Source organism: Corapipo altera, unplaced genomic scaffold, assembly GCF_003945725.1.
Source record: "Corapipo altera isolate COAL_440 unplaced genomic scaffold, ASM394572v1 2, whole genome shotgun sequence".
Lineage (NCBI taxonomy): Eukaryota > Metazoa > Chordata > Aves > Passeriformes > Pipridae > Corapipo > Corapipo altera.
In genome coordinates, this window is record NW_020884890.1 from 4,362,488 (window position 1) to 4,373,168 (window position 10,681).

Consider the following 10,681-nt stretch of genomic DNA (forward strand, 5'->3'; position numbering starts at 1 on the left):
ACACAACCTTCATGTTTAGTTGTGTGCAATCTTTTTCTTCTACCTCCAATCGCTCTCCTTTCCTGTTTTCTTGACTGTAGTTTCTGTCACATAGAAACTCTTTATCTTGCTATCTTCAGACCATTTCAACTTTATGTCTGTTTTCCTAATTTCCAAAATTTTACCAAATATTTCTTTCTTTCATTTTCACAATAATTTTATAAATATTTTTGGTATGTGTCTGCAGTTTATAGCTCTCTGCAGCTGTGTGTTTCCTCTGGGCCTGTTCACCTCATGGTATCTCTATAATTCTGTTCTCTTAATTATATTTTAGAATGTAAAACCAACAGGAGATAAATTCTCCTCGGATGTTAGACAAAACCTGCCACAGATCTTACTAAAATTGCCTGCCAATAATGATTTTGCTGATAAGCCTCATAATTACTAGGACAATAGGCTGTTTTGTAACATGTGTAGAAAATTATAACAACCTGATTAATATACTGACAATGCTATGATTACAACTGCTTACATTCATTATGGAGGTTGGACAAGCCACCTAAGTGACTGACGAGTAAGTCAGTTATCAGGAGACTTCATGCTTTTCTCAAGGGCAAAATTATGTGTCACTTGAAGATGATTCCTTTCAGGGTGGAATTCCATGCACTTTCATACCTATGAATCCCACACACCAGAGCAGCTCAGTTACAATTTCCTTATTTGGGAAAATACTTAATCTCTTCACCAGAGAAGTTCTATTTGTTATTCTAGAGAAGCACAAGGATCATAGCTCAATTGATCCTGTTATGTCCACCTCAGAGCACCCAAACAGTTTAAACATGATTCAGCCTACTCAATTCTACATTAAGTACCAAATGTCTTGGAGAGTGATTGCATTGCAGAAGGCACAGGACTGCCAGTGTGGTTGTTTTTGTAATTAATCCCTATGGAAACAAAATGTTGCTATTTAAAATTTTGATCAGTCTAAGAAATAAATTAACTTTAAAAAGGAAAACTTTTCTTATTAATAAAATGTAGGCATGCAACATGATATGTAATGGAATTGGTATAAGTTAATTTATAGTGAATACGAAAAGATACTTCTTCAATAAGTGTAGTTCCACACTCAGATATGTAATAGAAAAAAGACTGTCCTTGACTTGCTCAATCAAGAAGCTGCATAATCATAGAATTACAGAACAGTTTGGGTAAGAAGGGACCTTAATGATCATCTATTGTAACCCTCCCCACCCCCTACCACAGGCAGGGACACCTTTCACTAGACCAGGTTGCTCAAGGCCCCATCCAATTTGCCCTTGGACACTTCCAGGAATGGGGCATCCCCAACTCTCAGCAAATTGTTCTAGTGCCTCGTTTCCCCCTGAGTAAAGAATTTCTTCCTAACATCTAATCTAAACCTCTACTCTTTCAATCTAAAACCATAACCCTTTGTTCTGTCACTGTCTGTCTATGTAACAAGTCACTCACTCTCTTTTTTTAAGCCCTCTCTAAGTACTGGAAGACTGTAATAAAGTCTCCCTATAGCCTTCTCTTCTCCAGACTGAATGATTCCAGCTGTCTCAGCCTGTCTTTGTAGGGGAGGTGCTCCAGACCTAATATAATTTTCTTGGCCCTCCTCTGGAGCCACTCTGACAGGTTCATGTCTTTCTTATGCTGAGGACTCCCTACCTGGGCACAGTACTCCAGGTGGTGTCTCACATAATGTCTGTGATTAGGACATCTGAGTTCAAATTTGATCTGTTAAAAATCTCCATTTACTTGATTTTCTTGTCAAGAAGCATAAGGACTGATTAGGATCATTTTCCCTACAAAAAAAGGAATGCTTTCTGTTTGACAGTTAGTAATACAAAGAGAGTTTGGCAATTAAGGAAGGATGTGCATGTATGACTCCTCTGTGTTACAGCACACCTGAGGATACGTTATGGTTTAACCCCAGCGAACAAGCAAGTACCATGCAGCAGTTTTCTCACCCCTCCACCAGCAGGATCAGAGAGATAGTTGGAATTGGAAGGGTAAAAGCTGGAAAACTCGTGAGTTGAGATGAAAAGAGTGTAATAGGGAAAACAAAAGCCATGCACACAAGCAAACAAACCAAGAAATTTACTGCTTCCCATGGGCAGGTAGGTTCAGCCATCTCCAGGAAAGCAGGGCCCATCATGCATGAAAGGTTACATGGGAAAACATATGTCTTCACTCCAAATGTCCCCCTCTTTCTCCTGCTTTCTCCCACTTCTTATGCTGAGTATCATGTCATATACTATGGAATGTCCCTTTGGTCAGTTGGGGTCAGCTGCCCCGACTGTATCTCCTCCCAGCCTCTCATATAACCCCAACTTCATCATCAGTAGGACACTATGAAAAGCCTGTGTAAGGCCTCTAAGCAGAAAAGGTTCTGTGTAAGCACTGCTCAGCAATACCAAAAACATCTCTTTATTATCATCACTGTGTTTAGCATAAATCCAAAACACGGTCCCATACTAGCAAGAAAATTAACTCTGCCCCAGCCAAAACCATCACAGGATATCTGAATCTGCAGCTTAGGCATTCCTCAACCTAAAATGTCTTGTACCAAAGGACTTCCTTGATGAAAAAAGAGTAGAATTAGCTGCTTTCAAACAGAGTGGGGCAACAACACTTTCAGAGCAGCCAAGCAAGAGAGTTTTTCATAACTTGCCATCAAAGTTTAGAAAGGTAGTGAAGCCATAGAAAAAGATATTTGCCAGATAGGAGAACAGCACAAATTTCACAGAGATGATATTGCACTGTAATGATAACTATAGCCTAACCACCTTTAATGGTGGTTAGAGGCTAAATTTAGGTTTCTAAATCAAGTCTTCCAGTGACCAATGGCCAGGGCTTGAACCACCTGTAACTCAAAGCTCAGTTCTTTGTAGAATGGATGTACAACATTCACCCAGTTTTATCACAAACATTGCAGCTGACAGACTACAGAATGTAAAGTCAGGCAAGATAAGTAGACTGAAAACACTGTAACAGAGGTGTTGAGATGGTAATAGCAACCCAGGGATCTAGAAAAGAAACACTAACACAGTGCATAAAAATCTGAGGTAAAAAAGAGCAGGGAGATGGGAGATCTCAACTTGGCAATATCAAGGGTTATGATATTCCAAAAAGCGATGGAAGCCAACTCTTTCTTGGATGACTGATAAGACCCAAGTGAACACTAGGCTAGAATAGGGAGAATATTAATGCTTAGCCCAGTATCTTGCAAGTCCTAGTTCTCAGCTGTATCAATCAGACAGTAAATACTTTGTGGGTGCTCAAGGGAATGTACATCTTGTTCTCAGAGTCTCTTTGTGCACAGCAAAATATGTCTGGAAAAAACTGTGGTTCATTGAGGAAAGATTGGACCAGGAGATTGCTTCAGAATTAGTCAAATCACTCTCCAGTGGCTTACTTTCAGACAGGTAAAATAGGAGTTCGGTACCTCTGATGTTTAGAGCGGCCTTAGCAGTGCTGATAAATCAATCGATACAACCAGCCAGTCAATGTGAGATCTTTTGTTCTTTGATATTCACATCTTCTAGTCTGTAGAAGTGTTTAAAAAATTACCTTACCACAGTTCATATCCTTGTGAGAGAGATTTTTACCCTTGTTGCCTTCTCAGGGAAAACATTGCTTTATTACTTGTTAGACCATATTGTCAATTTATTTTCTTTTTGGAAAGCTGAGTTGTGGATAGATTTATACTTTTAGGGTTTTTGCAAGGGAAAGATGAAATTCTTATTTTCCTGAGTAGCACCAGAAAGACAGGACTAAACAGGCAACACAGTGCTTATGCTTTCATGCAATCCTGTTAGTACCTTCCCAGTTAACTTGCCATGGATCTGTAGTGTTTTAAGTCAGCAATTGCTTAAAACTGCACACAATTTGGATTTATTCAATCTCACTTTAGTTTTCAAACTGGGATATTTGTGTTAGGAGTCTAGCTACTCAAAGCTCCCTCTAAACTTATTGGAGAGAAGTAGGTTCTCTACAGAATGATTCAGATCTTATCTAGTTTGAATTTCTCTCTTCAGGTGTCATTCTTTTAAGTACAGAAATAGCTTATGCCATTTTTGTGCCTAGGTTAGACTCCTTGGGAAGGTACCAGAAGCTAAGTGGAATGAATCTAGATTAAATTTTCTGACAAACAGATTAAAAGCTAAGGTCCTTCCAATGATATACATTATACCTGAAAGCTGCTAACTTACTGAGAGGGAGAATAAACATTAGATTTCCCTTCAAGTTTACTCCCTGATTTCTAGGAGCATATGGCCTGTTAACTCACCTAGCTGCAATTATATTCAACACTAACTTCTGTGCCTGTGTCACCCTGTCAACCAACAGATTAGTACTTTGCTGCTTGAAAGTTATGCTCTAATGGGCTATCAGTGTTCAGAAGACATTGTGTATAATCTTGCTCACTTCTTTTGCTATGAGTTGCAAAGTCATGCAGGGGCCTTAGTTTTGATTCTCCTACCCTAAGGTCTGAGCAGCTGACACTCTTAGCCATCTAATTCCATGAACAGAAGGAATGCAATCAGAACACAAACTGCCTGAAATAATGGTATGTTTCATCCGACTTACAAGATATGTGTTTCTACAGGTATTATTGCAACACTTCCTCACAGTGCTACAGTTAAAGTCAAAGTTTCCGAATGCAACACACATCCAGACAGCAGAGAATTGTGAAACAAAGTGAAGAAATATAAAATTAAAAAAAATAAATAGAAGTCCTTCCAGCTATAGTTTCTATATGTGACTAAAGATCTTTTGATCTAGAAATTATATAATTCTTTGTCAAAATTGGGGCAGAAATTCTACTTTGTTCAGATCTAGGACACAGAGTTCACACTGTGTAGTAACCACAAGAACTACAATAAATTATTGATGAGTAAAAACAGGATATTAATTCACAGAGGAGTAAGATATTTTTGTTTTTAACTTTATTTCATACTGATTATAAAATATCCTATATCATTTGGTATGAGCCTCATTAAATACATACATCCCATGCTTTGAAAACTCAAGCTTTAATGTTTTCCAGCCTCTATTTTGGCTTTAAATACTGGTAGTGAAATCAAGATACATGAATTATTAAGAGCAAGGATTTTGCTAAAATGACAGAGCATTCAGTCCATCTGTCTCACATTTTTAAGTCCTTTTATTCACACATTTTCCAAACTTACAAAAACAATTGACAGAGAGATTTTCAAATAAACTTTTTGTTTTGTCTTTCTGTATGTTTTGGTTTTATCATTTTAATTGTAGGTTCTTATCTGGACAGAAAAAAAAAAAATACAGAGAGAATAAGTATTTTGCACATTTTTTCTCTAGACCTTGGGAAATCAAGGTCCTCTGTCTATAAGAGTTGATGCTCATATTGCCCAGTTAGCTGGAAAATTCCTTAGTTACCAGACTTAAAAAACTCCCTCATTTTTTGTTTCCCTCTTCAGCCTTCCTCCTAGATTTGCATTAGAAAATGAAAGAAATAATTATGAGGCAAGAAAAAAATTCACAAAAGTCTGATTCTGCAACCTAGTAAGATATCATTGTCACTAAGATGGTAAAGTTTTTGGATTTTGCTTCAGTGCTACTTACTCATTACATTTAGTTAACCTTAAATGAAAATTCAGCAACCATTATTATGTGTTTCCTAGCCCATACTTTATAGTACTGAATTTCTGTCTAAAGTTAGACTTACTATCTAAAGAGAATCTGCTGTCACTGTCCAGAGCTGTTAAAATTAATGAAGTCCAGACAGGCTAGTTGGGGAAATAGACTTGAATTTCATTGCCACTGAGAATATTTCAATCAAAATAATAAAACAACTGCCATTTTCAACAAGCAATAAAGGAATATAGTGAAATCACATAATTGAAAAATATTCAGGCCAGAAGGGACTTCTTGTTATTTAGTCTAACATCCTGTTCAAAGCAGGACTAATTAGGTCAGGCTGTGGTCACAAGGCTTGAATACCTCCAGGGCTCAACACACCCTCCACTCCTCTCTGGGCAACTTGCACCAAGATTTGGCCATGCACACAGTGAAAACAAAACACCATATCCAATCAGAATTTCCCATTTTCTAACTAATATCCTTTGCCTCTCACTATATCACAGGGCATCCCCATAAGGTTGCTCCACATACTTTGTATCCTCAGATCAGGTAGCTGCAATGAGGTCTCCCTGAGCCTTCTTTTTTCTATGCTTGATTAACCCAGTTTGCTCAGCTTCCCCTTGTCTGTCATGTGCACCAGCCCCATGACAGTCATGGTGCTCTGTGCTGGACTACCACCAGGATATCCATGTCTTTTTGTAAAGGGTAGCCCAGGTTCTGTGAAAACACAACATTGCTGTCATGGTCTCACCAGTGTTGAATTGAGGACAAGGATCACTTCTCTCAGTCTGCTGACTACAGTCCTGTTAGTGCAGCCCAAAAGGCAATTTGCCTTTGTTGCAAGGATGCACTGCTGGCTCATCATCTTCTTAGAGTCTACCAGCTTTTGCAAAGCTGCTTTCCAGCTGGTCAACACCCACCACACACCCAATAACTTGTGTAATAACTTGGGTTTATTCCTCTCGAGGTGCAGACTTTTGCATTCACTTTTACTGAACTTCCTGAGGTTCCTGTTTTGCTTAAAATGGAAGAAAAAAATCTCTGGACAATATTAAAATAGAAAAAATGGAGAGCAGTCTTTAATTAAAGTGTACAACACAGCATTGGGCTTCTACAATTTCATAGTTCTAATTAATTATCATATCTAATGGATATTTCCAACCCAAAATTTGCCTGCCCCCCAGAACCTCCCTCAGGTCCACTCCTCGACATGCCTTCCCGGAATTGAGTCAGAGATCTCAAGACTCCTTTCTGCATCACTGTCATGGTTTGAGATCTTCAAAAAATCTAATTCCCTAGTCTAAGCCCCCTCCCCCATCTCAACTTAACGTGAGATGGGTTTTCCAGACAAAACACACCAGACTCCAAATGGAGGAAAGGGAATATATTACAATGACTGTACAAATAAATATTATAATACATTATACACACGATCACAACTATCTCTACAATGACATAAGTATTTACAATGGATCATATCTCTTCTCCCCTCCAAATAAAAGTCCAGGAGGGAAGAAGGACAGATCCCTTCCAGTCTCTAAGCAGGAGTATCTTCTACAGCAGCAATCTGTCTTCTTCACATGCAGCAGTTGATAGTTGGATTTCTGCCAGCACTCACGAGGGGGTATCCCCCTTGGCCCCTTGACGCAGGTAAAGGGGTCTTCCGTGGGCTATGTCACCCCAGACAAAGGTTGTTCCACCATGGTCATATCACGAGCCCAGGGGGGTCTTCGTGATAGTCTGGTATCTTCAGGGGACTCATCCCCTTGCAGAGTTTCTGTGCCCTGCCTCAGGCTGCCACCTTTGCAGCAGTGGTCCTCTCGGAGCTCTCTAGCTCCTTTCTGCAAGTGCTGTAGCACTCCAAGGCTCCTCTCCTTAATAGGAGTCCATCTGCCTCCTTTCTCAGAGGTCTCAAAGGAGCTGGGGGGGTCTGGTTCAGTTCTTACCCCCAAAACTCTGTAACTGCTGCTGACTCTTTTTTTCTCGGCTCTCCTTCCGGGAGTCCTCTCTATGGTGCTGCATGCCTCTGTTGCTTTGTCTTATCTCTTCTGACCCTGTGCCACCATTTCTCCAGTCAGTGCTGGTCTGTCGCTACTCCTGCCGCTGCGCACGGTGGAGAAAACATCTCCCAGCATAACTACAGGCACCTAGCCCAGCTTTATGCTGTTCCAGGTCCCTGCAGCTCCCCCAGCCAGGGGCTGGGGGGTCCCAAAGGCCCCAAGGAGCTCCGAGCTCCCTTCCTTGTGGTCTTACAACATGGCTACCACTTCTACAACCAAACTACAACTCTTCTTCTTCCAGTCTGGTTGTGGTATGTTTATATTTCACAGGAGCGCAGATTGGTTCGATCTCAAGTGTTACCACCCCTTGGGGGTTACCACTTCTTAGCTTCAGGGGGAAAACCTGGTTCAAACTACTATAATCACCACCATCTCCCTCAAGTCACATCTCTTCTTTGGAGCTTCTCCAAGGTCTCCAGGCCTTCTAGGTTGCTTTGTCTACAATGTTATCTTTCTGGGTAGATGTCCCACGCAAGATGTACTCACCAAGGTCTTTTCTCTGAAGAGAATATTAAACAAAACTGGAAGAATTTCGGGAGTTTGATATGAAGCATTAGAAAAGAGTTTTAGTGAACTGCTGTTCTAAAGTGTTAGAAATTATACAGCTATATTAAAAATCTATATGTTACAAAATCTTGAGAATCCTAAGGCATCACCTGTTAGCCCATTTCTCCCACCTATCCAGGTCCCTCCCTATAACAGTTGTGCCCTCTGAGTGCTCTTCCCTCTTTGGGGTTGTTTGTAAATTTACTGAGAGCACATGCTGTCCCATCATCTAGGTTGTTATAAAGATATTAAGATGCATTTGTTCCAGTACTGATTTATGAAAGACACCACTAGCTGCTATCCAGTATCTGCACTAGCCACCAGTCTTCGATTCCGGCAGTCCAGTCATTTTTCTATGCACCCTTCTGTCTACCCCATATCTCAAAATTTCAGTGCTAAGGAAACCATGATGGACTGTGTTAAAGATCTTCTTAATGTTTCTGGGGCTTTCTCTGCCCCAGAAAGCAGTTAGTTTGACCAGGCATGAGTTACGCTCGGTACATGCATGCTAGCTGCTTCCAGTTACCTTATTGTCTATCATGTGCTTAGAAATAGCTTCTGATAGGATTTACCCCATAACAAGTGAGGTGAGACCTTTACCTGAATCGTTCTTCTAGAAGAAGGATATGATGTCTGCCTTTTTCCAGTCATCAGAAAACTTTCCAAATTTCCATTACCCTTTGAAAATTATAAGGTTTACCCCTCAGCAACATCAGCTAGCTCATCTGGTACCCTTCGATACATCCCATTTGGACTTACAGGCTTGCTTATGTCTAATTGTCTAATACGTAAAAACTAGAAATGAGAAATCTATGCTAGGACTATCTCTGGAGATGTATGAAGGCAAAAATAAATATAAATTAAAGCATTTGTTTTAAATCTAAGCATGTCCAATTTTGCTTATGAGCTAAAAAGTTGTTCTAAACATTATTTTGTTTGAATGGCCTATAGCTGATCTTTCTGCAGACATCTTTTAGTCCTCCCAAGTAGAAAGGAAAGTTCTGTCTAAATGGGAATTTCCTACCTGTCAAAATTTGGATGATGACAGAAAATATATTTTTCAGCTAAGCTTTAAACCATTCCCAAGCCTTTAAACAGCTCTAGCTTTTATACCATGTCATGCTACTATTCCATTCCTTCCTCTATAACTTTTTTTTCTTATGACATTCCCAAGTATATAAACTATTCAGCACATTTTTTTTTGGCTTTGAGGTGTACTGATTTGAAAACTCTGGTTTTAAATCTTTTTCTTTTACATGTCTTTTAGTCATTTTTATAAATTTTGGCATGCTTTCACTAGGTCTTAGATTAATCAAACACACTTTCTAAACTTTTATATGCAAACCAAATCAACAATGAACTCTGCAATAAATTGCTATTTGAAGCAATAACAGAATTAGAATTATTGTATTAGAATAATTTTTATATTGCATCAATAGACATCTACAATGAGAGACATCTTTTTAATTCATGTCATTGTTATCAAAAACATTCCAAGCAAGTGACTTAATTCTATTATTCCAGTTTTGTGGCCAGATTTGGTTTATTCAGTCAGGGAAAACTAAATTGTTTGTAATGTTGATTTATTTTGCACAAACCACTTTAATTAAAGTGATGTAATCTTTGAAAAGTAAGGAGCTATTAGACTGCATGCAGAAAAGGAAGGGTAAAGCATTTTGCTCTCTAATCAAATGTTGGGAAAGGACATAAGTTTTGCCTTTGAATTATCAAGTAGAAGTTTGTAATTAAGTGTGAAGGAAGAGAGAAACAACAGTTTATTTACAGGCAATTGCATTGTTTATTTTCTGTGAGAACATAGCTGTGAATTATTATCTAGTTGAGAGAAAAACAAGGATTAGTAGTATGTAGACACATGTAGGTATTTAACATGATTAAATTCTCATCTCTTTTTTCTGTAGCCTAGTAAATATGCTGATTGCTCTTAGCAGGGGATGGCCCAATTGTGTATTATTGTGGCAGTGCAGGAGCTCACCCTCACCCTAGACCTCATCTGGGTGTTGCTGGTTTAACTCCCTGTGCTGGGGCCAGTGACTACTGCCTATGCTGCTCCAGCTTCAGCCCTGGAGTGACCCTGCTGAGAAAGGGGTGATACCCTCCCCCCTCTCCATCACTGCCTGAAAAACCAAAGCCCTTTGTGTGCCTAGGGCTGGAGGGACTTCAGCTGGTAGACAAGGTGAAAGATGCAAAATAATGAGAAAATTTACAAAGATGACCAAGCATGACCAAGGCCAGGGGGGAAGGGTCCACCCATCATCATGCCCCTCTCATGTACTTCATTATTGCATATAATAATGTTTGGAGTATAACATGTCATACCTAGTCACACAGAAGGAAGTGCTTTTAAGCAATATCATTTGCAGTTATATTTCATATGTTTCATCATCCCATGAGTAATCTTCAAATTCCTATTTCACAATTCATTCTCTGTTCTT

General features: G+C 39.3%; 1 long non-coding RNA gene across 1 annotated transcript; it reads left to right on the forward strand.

The window, feature by feature from the left end:
* The first annotated feature begins 2,296 nt into the window (after positions 1-2,296).
* LOC113947911 lies at positions 2,297-9,725 on the forward strand. The gene is made up of 3 exons (XR_003527917.1): positions 2,297-2,396; positions 4,490-4,570; positions 9,668-9,725. It is a non-coding gene; the product is annotated as an uncharacterized LOC113947911 (long non-coding RNA).
* The last annotated feature ends 956 nt before the right edge of the window (positions 9,726-10,681 follow it).